Source organism: Salvelinus sp. IW2-2015, unplaced genomic scaffold, assembly GCF_002910315.2.
Source record: "Salvelinus sp. IW2-2015 unplaced genomic scaffold, ASM291031v2 Un_scaffold3729, whole genome shotgun sequence".
Classification (NCBI taxonomy): Eukaryota; Metazoa; Chordata; class Actinopteri; order Salmoniformes; family Salmonidae; genus Salvelinus; species Salvelinus sp. IW2-2015.
In genome coordinates this window covers 145721-162798 of record NW_019945006.1, presented here as the reverse complement: position 1 = coordinate 162798, position 17078 = coordinate 145721, and the positions used below count along the sequence as shown (strand labels likewise).

At 42.2% G+C, this 17078-nt stretch overlaps 1 long non-coding RNA gene and 1 pseudogene across 4 annotated transcripts; one reads left to right on the top strand and one right to left on the bottom strand.

The window, feature by feature from the left end:
• Positions 1-3250: 3250 nt before the first annotated feature.
• The window catches only part of LOC139026012 (TBC1 domain family member 15-like), a 77914-nt pseudogene continuing 64086 nt past the window's right edge, over positions 3251-17078 (bottom strand).
• LOC139026007 (uncharacterized) lies at positions 11896-12865 on the top strand. Of its 4 annotated transcripts, none has more exons than XR_011477715.1 (4): positions 11896-12022; positions 12285-12341; positions 12428-12471; positions 12779-12865. It is a non-coding gene; the product is annotated as an uncharacterized lncRNA (long non-coding RNA). The 4 variants fall into 4 exon arrangements; XR_011477714.1 differs by lacking the exon at positions 12779-12865 and adding an exon at positions 12160-12241 and having other exon boundaries at positions 11896-12028; positions 12428-12481; XR_011477713.1 differs by lacking the exon at positions 12779-12865 and having other exon boundaries at positions 12428-12481.

Sequence of the window (17078 nt, the reverse complement as noted above, 5' to 3'; positions counted from 1 at the left end):
CTCTCCTCAGTAGTAGTAGGACCTCCATGTTACCTCCTCTCCTCAGTAGTAGTAGGACTCCATGTTACCTCCTCTCCTCAGTAGTAGTAGGACCTCCATGTTACCTCCTCTCCTCTGTATAGTAGGACCTCCATGTTCCTCCTCTGTAGTAGTAGGACCTCCATGTTCCTCCTCTCCCTGTAGTAGTAGGACCTCCATGTTACCTCCTCTCCTCTGTAGTAGCAGGACCTCCATGTTACCTCCTCTCCTCAGTAGTAGTAGGATCTCCATGTCCCTCCTCTGTAGTAGTAGGACCTCCATGTTACCTCCTCTCTCTAGTAGTAGGACCTCCACGTACTCCTTCTCCTCTGTAGTAGCAGGACCTCCATGTTACCTCCTCTCCTCAGTAGTAGTAGGATCTCCCATGTTACCTCCTTCCTCTGTAGTAGTAGGACCTCCATGTTACCTCCTCTCCTCTGTAGTAGCAGGACCTCCATGTTACCTCCTCTCCTCAGTAGTAGTAGGATCTCCATGTTACCTCCTCTCCTCTGTAGTAGTAGGACCTCCATGTTACCTCCTCTCCTCTGTAGTAGTAGGATCTCCATGTTACCTCCTCTCCTCTGTAGTAGTAGGACCTCCATGTTACCTCCTCTCCTCTGTAGTAGTAGGACTCCATGTTACCTCCTCTCCTCTGTAGTAGTAGGACCTCCATGTTACCTCCTCTCCTCAGTAGTAGTAGGACCGCCATGTTACCTCCTCTCCTTGGTAGAGCAACATGCTCAACGCCTGTGTATTTGAGGGAGGAGATGGGATGCTTCACAAAGTGAGCTGCTACTGGATGGATATTCAAGTTGTTCTTCCACCTGATTGAGCTGCTATTGGAATGGATATTCAGTGTTCTTCCACCTGATTGAGCTGCTATTGGATGGATTTCAGTGTTCTTCCACCTGATTGAGCTGCTACTGGATGGATATTCAGTGTTCTTCCACCTGATTGAGCTGCTATTGGATGGATATTCAGTGTTCTTCCACCTGATTGAGCTGCTACTGGATGGATATTCAGTGTTCTTCCACCTGATTGAGCTGCTATTGGATGGATATTCAGTGTTCTTCACCTGATTGAGCTGCTACTGGATGGATATTCAGTGTTCTTCCACCTGATTGAGCTGCTACTGGATGGATATTCAGTGTTCTTACACCTGATTGAGCTGCTACTGGATGGATATTCAGTGTTCTTACACCTGATTGAGCTGCTATTGGATGGATATTCAGTGTTCTGACACCTGATTGAGCTGCTACCTGAATAGTCAGTGTTCTGACACCTGATTGAGCTGCTACTGGATGGAATATTCAGTGTTCTGACACCTGATTGAGCTGCTACTGGATGGATATTCAGTGTTCTTACACCTGATTGAGCTGCTATGGATGGATATCTCAGTGTTCTTCCACCTGATTGAGCTGCTATTGGATGGATATTCCGTGTTCTTACACCTGATTGAGCTGCTATTGGATGGATATTCAGTGTTCTGACACCTGATTGAGCTGCTACTGGATGGATATTCATGTGTTCTGACACCTGATTGAGCTGCTACTGGATATTCAGTGTTCTTCCACCTGATTGAGCTGCTACTGGATGGATATTCAGTGTTCTGACACCTGATTGAACTGCTATTGGATGGATATTCAGTGTTCTTCCAACCTGATTGAGCTGCTATTGGATGGATATTCAGTGTTCTTCCACCTGATTGAGCTGCTATTGGATGGATATTCAGTGTTCTTCCACCTGATTGAGCTGCTACTGGATGGATATTCAGTGTTCTGACACCTGATTGAGCTGCTACTGGATGGATATTCAGTGTTCTTCCACCTGATTGAGCTGCTATTGGATGGATATTCCGTGTTCTTACACCTGATTGAGCTGCTACTGGATGGATATTCAGTGTTCTGACACCTGATTGAGCTGCTATTGGATGGATATTCAGTGTTCTGACACCTGATTGAGCTGCGGGGTTCAGCTATGCGCTGTTTCAGACGGCTTACAACAGCTGGTAGTCTTAGCTATATTAATAATACTGGCGCTTGCTATGAGCCATCTGGCGGTCTCAAGATGTGTGAAGTTCTATTTCATTTGTAAAGTGCTATTTTTTCCCCCACAATTTGCAGGCTTTCAAACATGCGCAGCCAATTCACCAGCACATACATCCATAACTCACGAGTAGTTTGTTACAAAACCACGATAGCACCTATAGCTCTCATTTCAAAGGAACAACTTAACCCAGAGAAAATGAAGTATTTAGAAAAGTGTTTGATATCTGATCTCAGTTTATTCTTCAAGGCGAGGCCAACAGAACCCTTGTATGTTGGTTTTACTCACATTTCTGGGTGACAGGAGGGCAGGCATGCAGAGTTAGGGGCCTCAGACTGTAGCCTAGAAAGTGACATAGCAACTGAGGTAATTTCCTATGGGACAAGGATATGAAAATCCTCACGCTGTTTTTTGTTGTTGCTACAAACGCTATGAACACTGAACAGACTAGTGATACTGTATCATTCAGACGGTCCTATTCAGATGCTGAATCTCAGACACTGATTGGCACCCTATTCACTATATAGTGCACTACTTTTGGCCAGAGCCCTAGGCTAAGTAGTGCACTACGTAGGGAATAGGGTGCCATTTGGGAAGCAGACTCTATTTCTAGGAACGACTCCAAATCTCTTACAAGAGAGACCGGAGAGAATAGCACATCAGCTGAGAGCCAACATATTCATTGTCGCATCGGTAAATAACTAACCTGAGAGTGTTCTGTTGTCTCACTGTTACATTAAGCCTTTGAATGAGCGGTATTCATTGTATTGGAAAACAAAATAAAGGTATATAGTTGTCCATTTGTGTCGGTGTAAAATAGGGAACATAATAAAGGGACATTATGGTTCATTTTGTTATATTTCTAGCCACAGGATATGTGGAACTGTGAACAGACTGGGCCCGGCCGGTTGACACATGGAGAGAACCTCAATTGCTTTTCCTTGATTCTTCGCATCATCTCTTCTCACCTCCTTCTTAAAACCCATTGGATGAGAAGGTAAGAGTTCCCTCCCCATCTGACCATTTCATCCAATGGGTGTTGAGAAGGAAGCGAGGATGCTAGAAATCAAGGAAATGCCATTGAGATCCTCCCAAAGACGACCGTCAGGACTGGGAGAGACTCCTGAACAGAGGGGAGATGGCTACTGATACTCCTATCACAGGAAGCAATACAAAAGAGGAGTCATGAAATTCAGGTTCTTTAAAAGATTTCAAAACATAATTGGTTGTCAAAGACGGTATCAAATATATATATACACAGTACAAACTGCTGAAATATACAAATCTGTACACAGAAAGATTCAGGTGCGAACAGTCTTCCAGCATTACTGTTTCTGATAAATCACTTGAAGGCTACAAGTTTCAACCAAGCAACATAATCAATGACTACATCAACTCCTTTACAATCTTTACGTGTCAATGTTAAACACATCAAGAACCATATTCACTACGTTTTGGGAGGCCAATAAGCTAACAGATGATATAGACGAGTACATGGAAGTAAGTCTGTCTGTATATGTTGACAAAGGCCTCATGGTTGGCTTAGCATGAACTCTACATCATTGTAAAAACGTTGCTGTAAGGTTGGGTGTTTGACAAAGCAACTTCTGGGAACCTCCAGTCAAGAGGAACATACATGTATATATATATATATATGTGTACATATATTATCACCATGCCAACCCACACATTCTAGGATGATTAACAATATGGATTCAGAAACAAAGTACATTTTTCAATATAAATCATGTGTCTTTCAGTCATACCAAATCAGATGTCAGTGAGGCAGCTGCATAGAAAAACACTGAGTGGACAAACATTAGGAACACTTTCCTACTGTTGAGTTGCATCCCCTTTTGCCCTCAGAACAGCCTCATTACGTACCGGGAACAATGGAATCATACAATAAGGTGAATCGAAAAGCAGTTCACACGGGAAATGACTGGCTAAATAGATTGAACTCAGTTTCCCACAGTTGTGTCAAGTTGGCTGCATGTCCTTTGGATGGTGGACCATTGTTAATACACACAGGAAACGTTGAAAAACCCAGCCAACGTTGCAGTTCTTCACACACTTAAACTGTGCGGCCTGGCGCCTACTACCATCCCCCATTCAAAGGCACTTAAATATTTTGTCTTGGCCATTCTCTGAATGGCACACAATCCATGTCTGAGAGTTAAAACCCTTCTTTTAACCCGTCTCCTCCTCCTATTCTACACGATTGAAGAGAATTTAACAAGTGACATCAATAAAGGGATCATATCTTTCACCTGGATTCACCTGGTCAGTCTATGTTATGGAAAGATCAGGTGTTCTTAATGTTTTGTACACTGTGTATAATCCATGTCAATGGGCTGCAGGGCAGAAAATCTTTTCAGTTGGTAGAGGAGAGTGGCCTTGCCTTGAGAATACAAACACATCTTGTGAAATAGTTATAATTGAATTACACTACAGTAGGGCTCATATTAGCTGAATACTATAGTGAAATATAATAAGCCCTGTTTATATAAAACCTTATCCATTCCTCAGCCCTTCCACCTCTATTTAAATGTCAACTACTTCAGCATTACATTTGACTGTTCACACGATCAGGAGCGATATACAAGTCAAGAATTAACAAGGCAATAAGGAGCAATCTGCTGAACAATACAATACCTGGAGTCAGGGGCAATAAGGAGCAATCTGCTGAACTAACACTAAATACCTTGGAGTCAGGGCAATAAGGAGCAATCTGCTGAACACTAAATACCTTGGAGTCAGGGCAATAAGGAGCAATCTGCTGAACACTAAATAACTTGGAGTCAGGGCAATAAGCGAGCAATCTGCTGAACACTAAATACCTTGGAGTCAGGGGCATTAGGAACAATCTGCTGAACACTAAATACCTCGGAGTCAGGGGCAATAAGGAGCAATCTGCTGAACACTAATACCTCGGAGTCAGGGGCAATAAGGAGCAATCTGCTGAACACTAAATACCTTGGAGTCAGGGCAATAAGGAGCAATCTGCTGAACACTAAATACCTTGGAGTCAGGGGCAATAAGGACAATCTGCTGAACACTAAATACCTTGGAGTCAGGGGCAATAAGAGCAATCTGCTGAACACTAAATACCTCGGAGTCAGGGGCAATAAGGAGCAATCTGCTGAACACTAAATACCTCGGAGTCAGGCGGCAATAAGGAGAATCTGCTGAACACTAAATACCTTGGAGTCAGGGGCAATAAGGAGCAATCTGCTGAACACTAAAATACTTGGAGTCAGGGCAATAGGAGCAATCTGCTGAACACTAAATACCTTGGAGTCAGCAGGGCAATCTGCTGAACACTAAATACCTTGGAGTCAGGGCAATAAGGAGCAATCTGCTGAACACTAAATACCTTGGAGTCGGGGCAATAAGGAGCAATCGCTGAACACTAAATACCTTGAGTCAGGCAATAAGGAGCCAAGTTGTGAACACTAAATACCTTGGAGTCAGGGGCAATAAGGAACAATCTGCTGAACACTAAATACCTTGGAGTCAGGGACAATAAGGAGCAATATCCTAAAAACTCAAAGACCAACCTCTAACAAGAAAAATTAGATGATTAACAGACAGAGAATCATTACAAAAATGATTTGATTTGCAAAACTTCCTTTAAATGAATACCTCTTGGGCTCTATTATAAAGATACTGCCATGAGAAGCCGTTTCCTATCTCTCCTCTGTCTGTGAGGTGGAAGAGAGGCAATCCACCTTTTTTCACTAGGCTGTGAGCCCCATCTCAGCCACCAGAGCCAACTCTCTCACTGGACGAGAGACTACTGTTAGCCAGGCTGGCTACGATAGGTAGGCTAATTTGTAAACGTCACGCGCTGCGTCCCGTAAGTGTCTGTTGTTGCCGCTGGGGCCGTAGTCAGAGACTGAGTCCTGCTGGTCGTCTGACGGTGTAGAAGGTTCCGGAGAGTCTGGTCTGTCCGTTCTCTCAGTGTCCTCTGACTGGGATGATGACTCAGTGTCTGTGCTGTTGAATCCAAGGATCTCAACCACTGAGTTGGGCAAATCCTACACAGATAATAAACATCAGATTGTTAGCTATGAATATAGGTACAATCGAATCTGAGTTCAGTAAGGGTTTCAGAATACAGGCACAAACATTCTGAAGGTATCTAATGTTCTGCCATGGAGTTGGACACATCCTACAAGGATATCATCAGAAGAAACTATTAAAAATGTGTGTCAGACAGTTTTAATGAGGTTTAGTTTCAACTGGATTTATTCACACACCCTTTGTATATAGTTATACCACCAAGTTGGGGAAATCCTACACAGTTTTCTTATTTCTATAAAATAAATAAAAATAAATATAAAAAACATATGTCACAGAAAGGTTTTTTGAATGTGGGTTAGATTCAACTGCATTCATTCATACCCCCTGTGTGTTTCTACCACCGTTGGGTAAATTCTATAAAGATATTGTCGGAATAAACAAAAAAGTTAAAACCCCCTTCACACCCTTCTACTGGAAACTGCACAAACCAAATTGTATCCCACTTCCTTTCCCTCTCCACACTCGGCAAACCCTCCATTATGTACCATGGTCCTTCGAGCCGGATGAGTGAGCTTCTCAAAACCCATGCATGTATTTCAGAATATACTAGAAGCACAAACGTTCTGAAGATAGGACATCTATATATGGATACATACCTTACAACTCTTCAGCTGCAGGCATATAGCTTCAGCTTTGTTGAGGATGGCCCCGATGTCCAGGTTCATCGACAGTTCATTTATGAGCTGGAAAGAAGAGGACATTCTTTGATCAGTGACTTGCTAAAGCAGAGATGGGTAACTGACGGCCAGCGGGCAGATCAGTACAACATACACTACCGTTCAAAACTTTGGGGTCACTTGAAAACCTCCTTGTTTTTTTAAAAAGCAAATTTTTTGTCCATTTAAAATAACATCAAATTGATCAGAAATACAGTGTAGACATTGTTAATGTTGTAAATGACTTGTTGCTGGAAACGGCTGATTTTTTATGGAATATCTAAATAGCCCCATTATCAGCAACCATCACTTCTGTGTTCCAATGGCACGTTGTGTTAGCTAATCCAAGTTTATCATTTTAAAAAGACTAATTGATCAATAAAAAAAACCTTTGGCAATTATATTAGCACAGCTGAAAACTGTTGTCCTGATTAAAAAAGCAATAAAACTGGCATTCTTTAAACTAGTTGGGTATCTGGAGAATCAGCATTTGTGGGTTCGATTACAGGCTCAAAATGGTAATTTCTTCTGAAACTCGTCAGTCTATTCTTGTTCTGAGAAATTAAGGTTATTCCATGCAAGAAATTGCCAAAAAACTAAAGATCTCGTACAACGCTGTGTACTACTCCCTTCACAGAACAGCACAAACTGGCTCTAACCAGAATAGAAAGAGTGGGAGGCCCCGGTGCACAACTGAGCAGGACAAGTACATTATAGTGTCTAGTTTAAGAAACAGACGCCTCACAAGTCCTCAACTGACAGCTTCCTTAAATAGTACCGGCAAAACACCAGTCTCAACGTCAACAGTGAAGAGGCGACTCCGGGATGCTGTCCTTCTAGACAGAGTTGCAAAGAAAAAGCCATATCTCAGACTGGCCAATGAAAATAAAAGATTAAGATGTGCAAAAGAACACAGACACTGGACAGAGGAACTCAATGTTGACGTTGAGACTAGTGTTTTGGGTAGCGAAATAATCTAAGCGTAGGCATAGTCCCACATGTAAAACAGGGAGCTATCGGACATCGGAAGAATGAGTGTAAAGTAGGAATGGAGCCTGCTGCATTCGGAGGAAATTACGCTATACAAGCGTTTCCATCTTTTTCAAAAGAGCAACAACAAATCCTCTTGAGAGCCGCGGGACAGGAACATTTCACATAGCGGTGTTTGATCAATGAAGGGGACATGTGGGATTTAATTACAAAATGAATGAGAAACACCAGTCTCTATTCTATTTTACCATTACTTAATGAGATACCATTATTTCCTTATGGAGTTATGACTTGCCTAGTTAAATAAAGGTTAAATAAATAAACAATTATCAAGAATTGTAATGCTAAGATGATTGGGTATTCAAATTGTGTTTATTGCAGTGTTTGTTTTTGAATCACAATGTCAATCATGTGTTCCATGTGGAAACTACCAGTTTCCTGGGGTCCTGGCCTTTGGGTAAATATACAAATGTATTATGTTCAGTCTGCATATAGAAAGAAAAATATGTTAATGAGGGTTGACAGTTACTCCAAATAGATTGTGATGTGTGTATTGCTGATTTCATGAAATGGATTGTGATGTGTATTGCTGATTTAGTTTCGATAGAAATGTCACCAGATTGGGTCTGCTGGAGTGTTGGGATTCTCCCCAGGGGTTAGGGTGTTAACTCCCTGATCTGGCAACTCTTCCGAGAGCTCGCCAGTCAAATAAGGGAGTCTGAACTAAGTAGGAAAATGGTTTCAACAGTAACAGTATGTTATGTTATTTGACATTTGTCGTAGAGATAATGTTATTAAGAAAATTGGGAATGTAATAATTTGTCATAGTCAAAGCTTGTCTGGATTTCCTGAAACAGAAATGAATTGAACTAAACTGTTGTTCTGATCTGTCCTCTCTTTAGGTTATCATGGAAGGTGACGTCAGATGATGTCTTAATGCATGTAGGAATAATGGCCACAAACAGTGTGTGTGAACCTCAAAACCCTCCCAAACCGGCTGAAGAAACAGCGACAAAGGCGGTCAATGTGACAGTGACCTTTAACACTTATCTGTGTCCGAGCCAAACCTGGGTACGGTTGGCAGGGAAGCTGAGACCGCGCATGTGGAGTGAGCATGGAGAGATATAACATACAACCTCATGCTAGCGTGCTGATGGGAGAAATTGACCAGACAGAATGGTGATAGGTGAGATAGGTGAGAGACTTGTATTAGTGGGAAAAACATTACTTTATATTGAAATCGGGACATTATCAAGGGCCATCAAATGTGACAGGCAAGAGTTACATGTGTTACATGACTTACATGTGGCGTTGGGAAGATGAACTGCAACGCTATCTGAAGACACGCTAGTGCCGGGAGAAGGGAGGTCTACACACTGCAAACAATTTAGACTAAGTACGCATTGAGATAGCGATCTTTCATTAGCAGGCCACTCGCGACAGGAAAACAGGGTCAAAGGGGGGCTGTAATGAGAAGAGTTATTACCGGCGATAAAAGGTTCCGTTTATAAATGTACATATTAACCGGGTTGATGTGTGCTAGGTTCAGAAGACTCAAAGTAAAGCACTAAGGACTGTCATTCTACATTTGGGTTGGTTCATATATAAAATGTTTTAGTTAGGATTCAGCGAGAGAGAGTTGTTCTCAAACTGGAGGCGTGGGGACACTGCTAAAATGTATTAGGCCCAGGAAGGCCCTAGAAACCTTATCTTTAAGTGTCCTCCGAAAGGGAGGTATTGGAGAACTCACTGGATGATAGCTTGGGTTTCTTAACCATGTCATCAGAATATTAATGTTAAATCGCATCAATACATAGAGATTGCTGGATGATACGGTATAATTAATTGCATACGAGGTTCATAGTCTGCGTCTTGCGATAACACCCAAGGATGAACATGAAGGAGACGGCATGGAGACCAGGATCACATGACCATAGAACGTACCGGATGGACGGTTCTGTCCACAGTCCTAGTAGCATCAAGGGTGGGGTGAATTATTAAACAGGCTCTTTCTCTCTTCCCTGTTCAAGTCAATATGTTTTTAGGTGTCGTGGAACAAAAGACTGATCATTGTTCCAGAGGAGGAACTGATGTATATTGACCTAATTGATTTAGGAATGTTTTAGGCATGTTTATAACTGTAGAAGTGTGTTAGGAGTAGTGACTAGTGTGTTAGGAGTAGTGACTAGTGTACTAGGAGTAGTGACTAGTGTACTAGGAGTAGTGACTAGTGCATTAGGAGTAGTGACTAGTGCATTGGGAGTAATGACTAGTGCATTGGAGTAGTGACTAGTGCATTAGGAGTAGTGACTAGTGATTAGGAGTAGTGACTATGCATTAGGAGTAGTGACTAGTGCGTTAGGGTAGTGACTAGTGGTTAGGAGTAGTGACTAGGCGTTAGGAGTAGTGACTAGTGCGTTAGGAGTAGTGACTAGTGCGTTAGGAGTAGTGACTAGTGCATTAGGAGTAGTGACTAGTGCATTAGGAGTAGTGACTAGTGCGTTAGGAGTAGTGACGTGCGTTAGAGTAGTGACTAGTGCGTTAGGAGTAGTGACTAGTGTACTAGGAGTAGTGACTAGTGTATTTTAGGAGTAGTGACTAGTGCATTAGGAGTAGTGACTAGTGCATTAGGAGTAGTGACTAGTGCATTAGAGGATAAGTGACTAGTGCATTAGGAGTAGTGACTAGTGGTTAGGAGTAGTGACTAGTGCATTGGAGTAGTGACTAGTGCATTAGGAGTAGTGACTAGTGCATTAGGAGTAGTGACTAGTGCATTAGGATTAGTGACTAGTGCATTAGGAGTAGTGACTAGTGCATTATGAGTAGTGACTAGTGCATTAGGTAGTGACTAGTGATTAGGAGTAGTGACTAGTGTATTAGGAGTAGTGACTAGTGCATTAAGGAGTGACTAGTGCATTAGGAGTAGTGACTAGTGTATTAGGAGTAGTGACTATGTGCATTAGGAGTAGTGACTAGTGGCATTAGGAGTAGTGACTAGTGCATTAGGAGTAGTGACTAGTGCATTAGGATGTAGTGACTAGTGCATTAGGAGTAGTGATAGTGCATTAGAGTAGTGACTATTGTATTACGGGTTAGATGGAATGATATATGTGTAAATGTATCTGTAGCAGGAGGTGAGATACATGAGGCCTGTGTTTGAGACTGAATGTTTACAGGAGGTGAGGTCCTGAGGCCTGTGTTTGAGACTGAATGTTTACAGGAGGTGAGGTATACATGAGGCCTGTGTTTGAGACAGAATGTTTACAGGAGGTGAGGTCCATGAGGCCTGTGTTGAGACAGATATTTACGGAGGTGAGGTACACGAGGCCTGTGTTTGAGACAGAATGTTTACAGGAGGTGAGGTACACATGAGGCCTGTGTTTGAACAGAATGTTTACAGGAGGTGAGGTACACATGAGGCCTGTGTTTGAGACAGAATGTTTACAGGAGGTGAGGTATACATAGGGCTGTGTTTGAGACAGAATGTTTAAAGGAGGTGAGGTACATGAGGCCTGTGTTTGAGACAGAATGTTACAGGAGGTGAGGTACATGAGGCCTGTGTTTGAGACAGAATGTTTACAGGAGGTGAGGTACATGAGGCCTGTGTTTGAGACAGAATGTTTACAGGAGGTGAGGTACATGAGGCCTGTGTTTGAGACAGAATGTTTACAGGAGGTGAGGTATACATGAGGCTGTGTTTGAGACAGAATGTTTACATCAGACTGTTAAGTGGGATGGAATGTGATGGGGGTGATAGAATGGTATCATCCACAGAGAATGTGTATGTTGTGACAGGAGATGGCTCGTAGGAGAGGGAGGACAGCTAACTGTGCCCAATATAGGGACTATTGCACAGACCCAGGACATGGTGACAGTAGCAGAGATCGTGTTGGCATTTCAGCACTATGGTCAAATTTCCCAGAAACCTGTGAGGTTGTTAGGTCCAACGTCATTACTCTCCTTCCTCATTTCTAACAGCCGGCGAACACTTGACAGATTACATGCAGTAGTTATTCTCAGGACAGTCGCTGTAGTAACAGTAAGTGAAGGAGGTTAAGGTCGGGGTCATGTTAGTAGTAACAGTAAGTGAGGAGGTTAAGGTCAGAGGTCATGTTAGTAGTAACAGTAAGTGAAGGAGGTTAAGGTCGGAGGTCATGTTAGTAGTAACAGTAAGTGAAGGAGGTTAAGGTCAGGGGTCATGTTAGTAGTAACAGTAAGTTAAGGAGGTTAAGGTCGGAGGTCATGTTAGTAGTAACAGTAAGTGAAGGAGGTTAAGGTCGGAGGTCATGTTAGTAGTAACAGTAAGTTAAGGAGGTTAAGGTCAGGGTCATGTTAATAGTAACAGTAATTGAAGGAGGTTAAGGTCAGGGGTCATGTTAGTAGTAACAGTAAGTGAAGGAGGTTAAGGTCAGGGGTCATGTTAATAGTAACAGTAAGTGAAGGAGGTTAAGGTCAGGGGTCATGTTAGTAGTACAGTAAGTGAAGGAGGGTATAGTCAGGGGTCATGTTAGTAGTAACAGTAAGTGAAGGAGGTTAAGGTCAGAGGTCATGTTGTAGTAACAGTAAGTGAAGGAGGTTAAGGTCGGGGTCATGTTAGTAGTAACAGTAAGTGAAGGAGGTTAAGGTCGGAGGTCATGTTAGTAGTAACAGTAAGTGAAGGAGGGTATAGTCAGGGGTCATGTTAGTAGTAACAGTAAGTGAAGGAGGTTAAGGTCGGAGTCATGTTAGTAGTAACAGTAAGTGAAGGAGGTTAAGGTCGGAGGTCATGTTAGTAGTAACAGTAAGTGAAGGAGGTTAAGGTCGGAGGTCATGTTAGTAGTAACAGTAAGTGAAGGAGGTTAAGGTCGGAGGTCATGTTAGTAGTAACAGTAATTGAAGGAGGTTAAGGTCGGAGGTCATGTTAGTAGTAACAGTAATTGAAGGAGGTTAAGGTCGGAGGTCATGTTAGTAGTAACAGTAAGTGAAGGAGGTTAAGGTCGGAGGTCATGTTAGTAGTAACAGTAAGTTAAGGAGGTTAAGGTCAGGGGTCATGTTAGTAGTAACAGTAAGTGAAGGAGGTTAAGGTCGGAGGTCATGTTAGTAGTAACAGTAATTGAAGGAGGTTAAGGTCGGAGGTCATGTTAGTAGTAACAGTAAGTTAAGGAGGTTAAGGTCAGGGGTCATGTTAGTAGTAACAGTAAGTGAAGGAGGGGTTAAGGTCGGAGGTCATGTTAGTAGTAACAGTAAGTTAAGGAGGTTAAGGTCAGGGGTCATGTTAGTAGTAACAGTAATTGAAGGAGGTTAAGGTCGGAGGTCATGTTAGTAGTAACAGTAAGTTAAGGAGGTTAAGGTCGGGGTCATGTTAGTAGTACAGTAAGTGAAGGAGGTTAAGGTCGGAGGTCATGTTAGTAGTAACAGTATTTGAAGGAGGTTAAGGTCGGAGGTCATGTTAGTAGTAACAGTAAGTGAAGGAGGTTAAGGTCAGGGGTCATGTTAGTAGTAGCAGGGGTTACTTTAGTATCATTGCTGGGATATCAGTTTATGAGGACTCATGTCACATGGCTTGGTAGCTGGTAACTGGGGGACCGATGGGAGTACTGGGGACTGTTATTCACCTCACAGATTAGTGATCTGACCACTATGGGAGAGTCTATGTTATCAGGAAATGACCGGTGCGTTGCAGTGTGTATATTCCCAGGTGAAAGAGGCACATGAGGAGCAGGAGATAACCGAGGACACGTGCTGGATTCTGGAGATTGAGTGTACATCAAGATACACCAGGCGGGACCAGTTGGGACAGCGTTGGTCTGGTCCACACAGTACTCCTTACAGCAGCTGCAGCGGTAAAGATCGTCATGTCTGGAAAACGCCATGACAGAGGAAGTGGAGCTAATGAGAGAGAAAGACTAGATTCCACTGTAGACACGCAGATGGGTTGGGTCTGGGAGCCACTTTAAACGCCATAGTTGGGTTGGGTTAGCTGCTTTATTGGTTAAACTCTTATGGCTGGGGGGCAGTATTAAGTAGCTTGGATGAATAAGGTGCCCAGAGTAAACTGCCTGCTACTCAGGCCCAGAAGCTAAGATATGCAATTTGTTAGTATATTTAGATAGAAAACAATCTGAAGTTTCTAAAACTGTTTGAATGATGTCTGTGAGTATAACAGAACTTATATGGCAGGCAAAACTCTGAGAAAAAAATCAAACCAGGAAGTGGTTAATCTGAGGTTTGTAGGTTTTCAAGTCTTTGCCTATCCAAGATGCAGTGTAAATTTGGTCCGATTGCACTTCCTAAGGCTTCCACTAGATGTCAACAGTCTTTAGAACCTTGTTTCAGGCTTCTACTGTGAAGGGGGAGCGAATAAGAGCTGTTTGAACCAGGTCTTGCAGAATGCTATGAGCTAAGTCACGCGCGCGAATGTGAGAGCGAGCTCTGTTCCATTTAGTTTCTAAAGACAAAGGAATTGTCCGGTTGGAACAGTATTGAAGTTATGATAAAAACATCCTAAAGATTGATTCTATACATCGTTTGACATGTTTCTTCGAACTGTAATATAACTTTTTTGACTTTATCTGGATGTAGTGCTCTCGCGCGTTGTGCATTTGGATTACTGGACTAAACGTGCGAAAGAAAAGGAGGTATTTGGACATAAATTATGGACTTTATCGAACAAAACTAACATTTATTGTGGAACATTCCGATGAAGATCAAAGGTAAGTGAATATTTATAACGCTATTTCAGACTTTTGTTGACTCCACAACATGGCGGGTATCTGTGTGGTGGCTGAGCGCTGTACTCAGATTATCGCATGGTGTGCTTTTGCCATAAAGTCTTTTTGAAATCTGACACAGCAGTTGCATTAAGGAGAAGTATATCTTTAATTCTATGCCTAACACTTATCTTTTATCAACGTTTATGATGAGTATTCCTGTAAATTGATGTGGCTCTCTGCAAAATCACCAGATGTTTTGGAGGCAAAACATTACTGAACATAACGCGCCAATGTAAACTCAGATTTACATACATGTATTGTGTAACATGAAGTCCTATGAGTGCCATCTGATGAATATCATCAAAGGTTAGTGATTAATTTTATCTCTATTTCTGCTTTTTGTGACTCCTCTCTTTGGCTGGAAAATGGCTGTGTTTTTCTGTGACTAGGCGCTGACCTAACATAATCAGATGGTGTACTTTCGTCGTAAAGCCTTTTTGAAATCGGACACTGTGGTGAGATTAACAAGTTTATCTTTAAAATGGTGTATAATACTTGTATGTTTGAGGAATTTTAATTATGAGATTTCTGTTGTTTGAATTTGGCGCCCTGCACTTTCACTGGCTGTTGTCATATCGATCCCCTTAACGGGATTTCAGCCGTAAGAAGTTAATGGATGAGATGAAAGTTAAGATGGTGGGGTAATTGTACTCTAAACAACATGTTGGAGGCATTAATGTGAAAGTCTATCCAGTCCTGAGTTACCTCAAGAGGATGTAGCGTTGATTAGGCCAACGCACCTGCCTATCAGGTGACCTGCCTATCAGCTTTTTAGGGCTTTCATTTCTGTGGAATCCAGCAGAAAAGTGTCCTGAAGACAAAGTCAGGCGAAGAGAGAGTGGGAAATGTCATGTTGTCATGCATATATAATTGTGCATAACTTAACACGTTGTTAATGCTGTTGTGCTTTGGTGTTTATATTTACTTTGCAAGTCTTGTGCTATCACTCTCTTAGGAACCAGAAGGAGAAAGTTGAAACATAAGTCAACAGCTCCAGTGGACAAGTTATTATCAGTGTTGTGTAATAAATGGAAATGAGAGTGTTTGGTGTGATCATAGAACAGAGGCCATAAGTCTGAGTTTGTAAACCTCACTGTGAATGAGAGTTGTTTATTTTTTGTTTGTGTTATATTATCATTGCTTTTCCATTTATAAAGTAATTTCTAAGTGTATGATATCAGATGTTCAAAAAAGGGGGTACTGATAGGTTTCTGAGCTTGAATGAATGCTTGGAAGGAGCTGAGTGGAGGGGAAACGATCACGTGGCAGTACAGATAAGAGGAACCGTTTAAGGCCCAGATCACTCAGCTCCCTGCCAGGCTATGATGCAATGTTTGGCGATAACGAGGAGACTCCATCCATAGTGGGGTATGTATACTACCACGGGTGAAACCATGGCTTTGTCTAATGCAGCTGTGTTGACCCTCTGGGAAGAATAAACCTGGTTAAAAGCTTTCATAGTGACTGTTGAGTTTTAACTCAGAATTAGAACCTAACAGCTACGTAGATATTCCCTAAAAAAAAAAATCTGCTGTTTCCAGCTACAATAGTCATTTACAACATTAACAATGTCTACACCGTATTTCTGATCAATTTGATGTTATATTAAAATGGACAAAAAAAATATGCTTTTCTTTCGAAAACAAGGACATTTCTAAGTGATCCCAAACGTTTGAACGGTAGTGTATGTATTTTTTTGGGGGGGGGGGGGGGACTCACTGTTAGAGAGGTATTATTTGGGGGGGGGGGCTCACTGTTGAGAGGTATTTTGGGGGGTGGGAACTCACTGTTGAGAGGTATTTTGGGGGTGGGAACTCACTGTTGAGAGGTATTTTGGGGGGAGGGGAACTCACTGTTGGGGTATTATTGGGGGGGGGGGGGGAACTCACTGTTGAGAGGTATTTTGGGGGTGGGAACTCACTGTTGAGGTATTATTGGGGGGGGGGGGGGGGCTCACTGTTGAGAGGTATTTGGGGGGGGGGGGGGGAACTCACTGATTGAGAGGTATTTTGGGGGGGCGGAGACTCACTGTTGAGAGGTACACAAGGTGCCATTCATACATTTGGTTGTACATCAGCAGTTTCTCTCATGTCAGTCAGTAACCACGTTTCCATCCACAGATTTTATGCAAGTAAAGTCATACTGAAAAATAAATAAATCACAACATCTATGATGGAAACAGGAAGTTTCGTTACAATTATATAAATAAGACACAATTTGTTCGGTAAAATGTATTGTGAGAAATGGCGGCGGAAACGCCTTTATGCGCAAATATTGATATAATAACCATCAAATCACGTGATGGCTGATCCTCCAACTACGACTCGGGAAACCGTGCAGTTTATTAGGCTACAGATGAAATAAGTGATGAACGCCACAGGGCGGTGAAAGTGCACAGTGATATTGATGCTCCTTTTGATAGTCACTCAATAAGACCATGTCATCAAAACAAATATTTGATTGCGAAGTATTATTATATTTATATATTTTTAGGGGGCAGATCAGCTTTAATACTGCAGATAGATTGTGG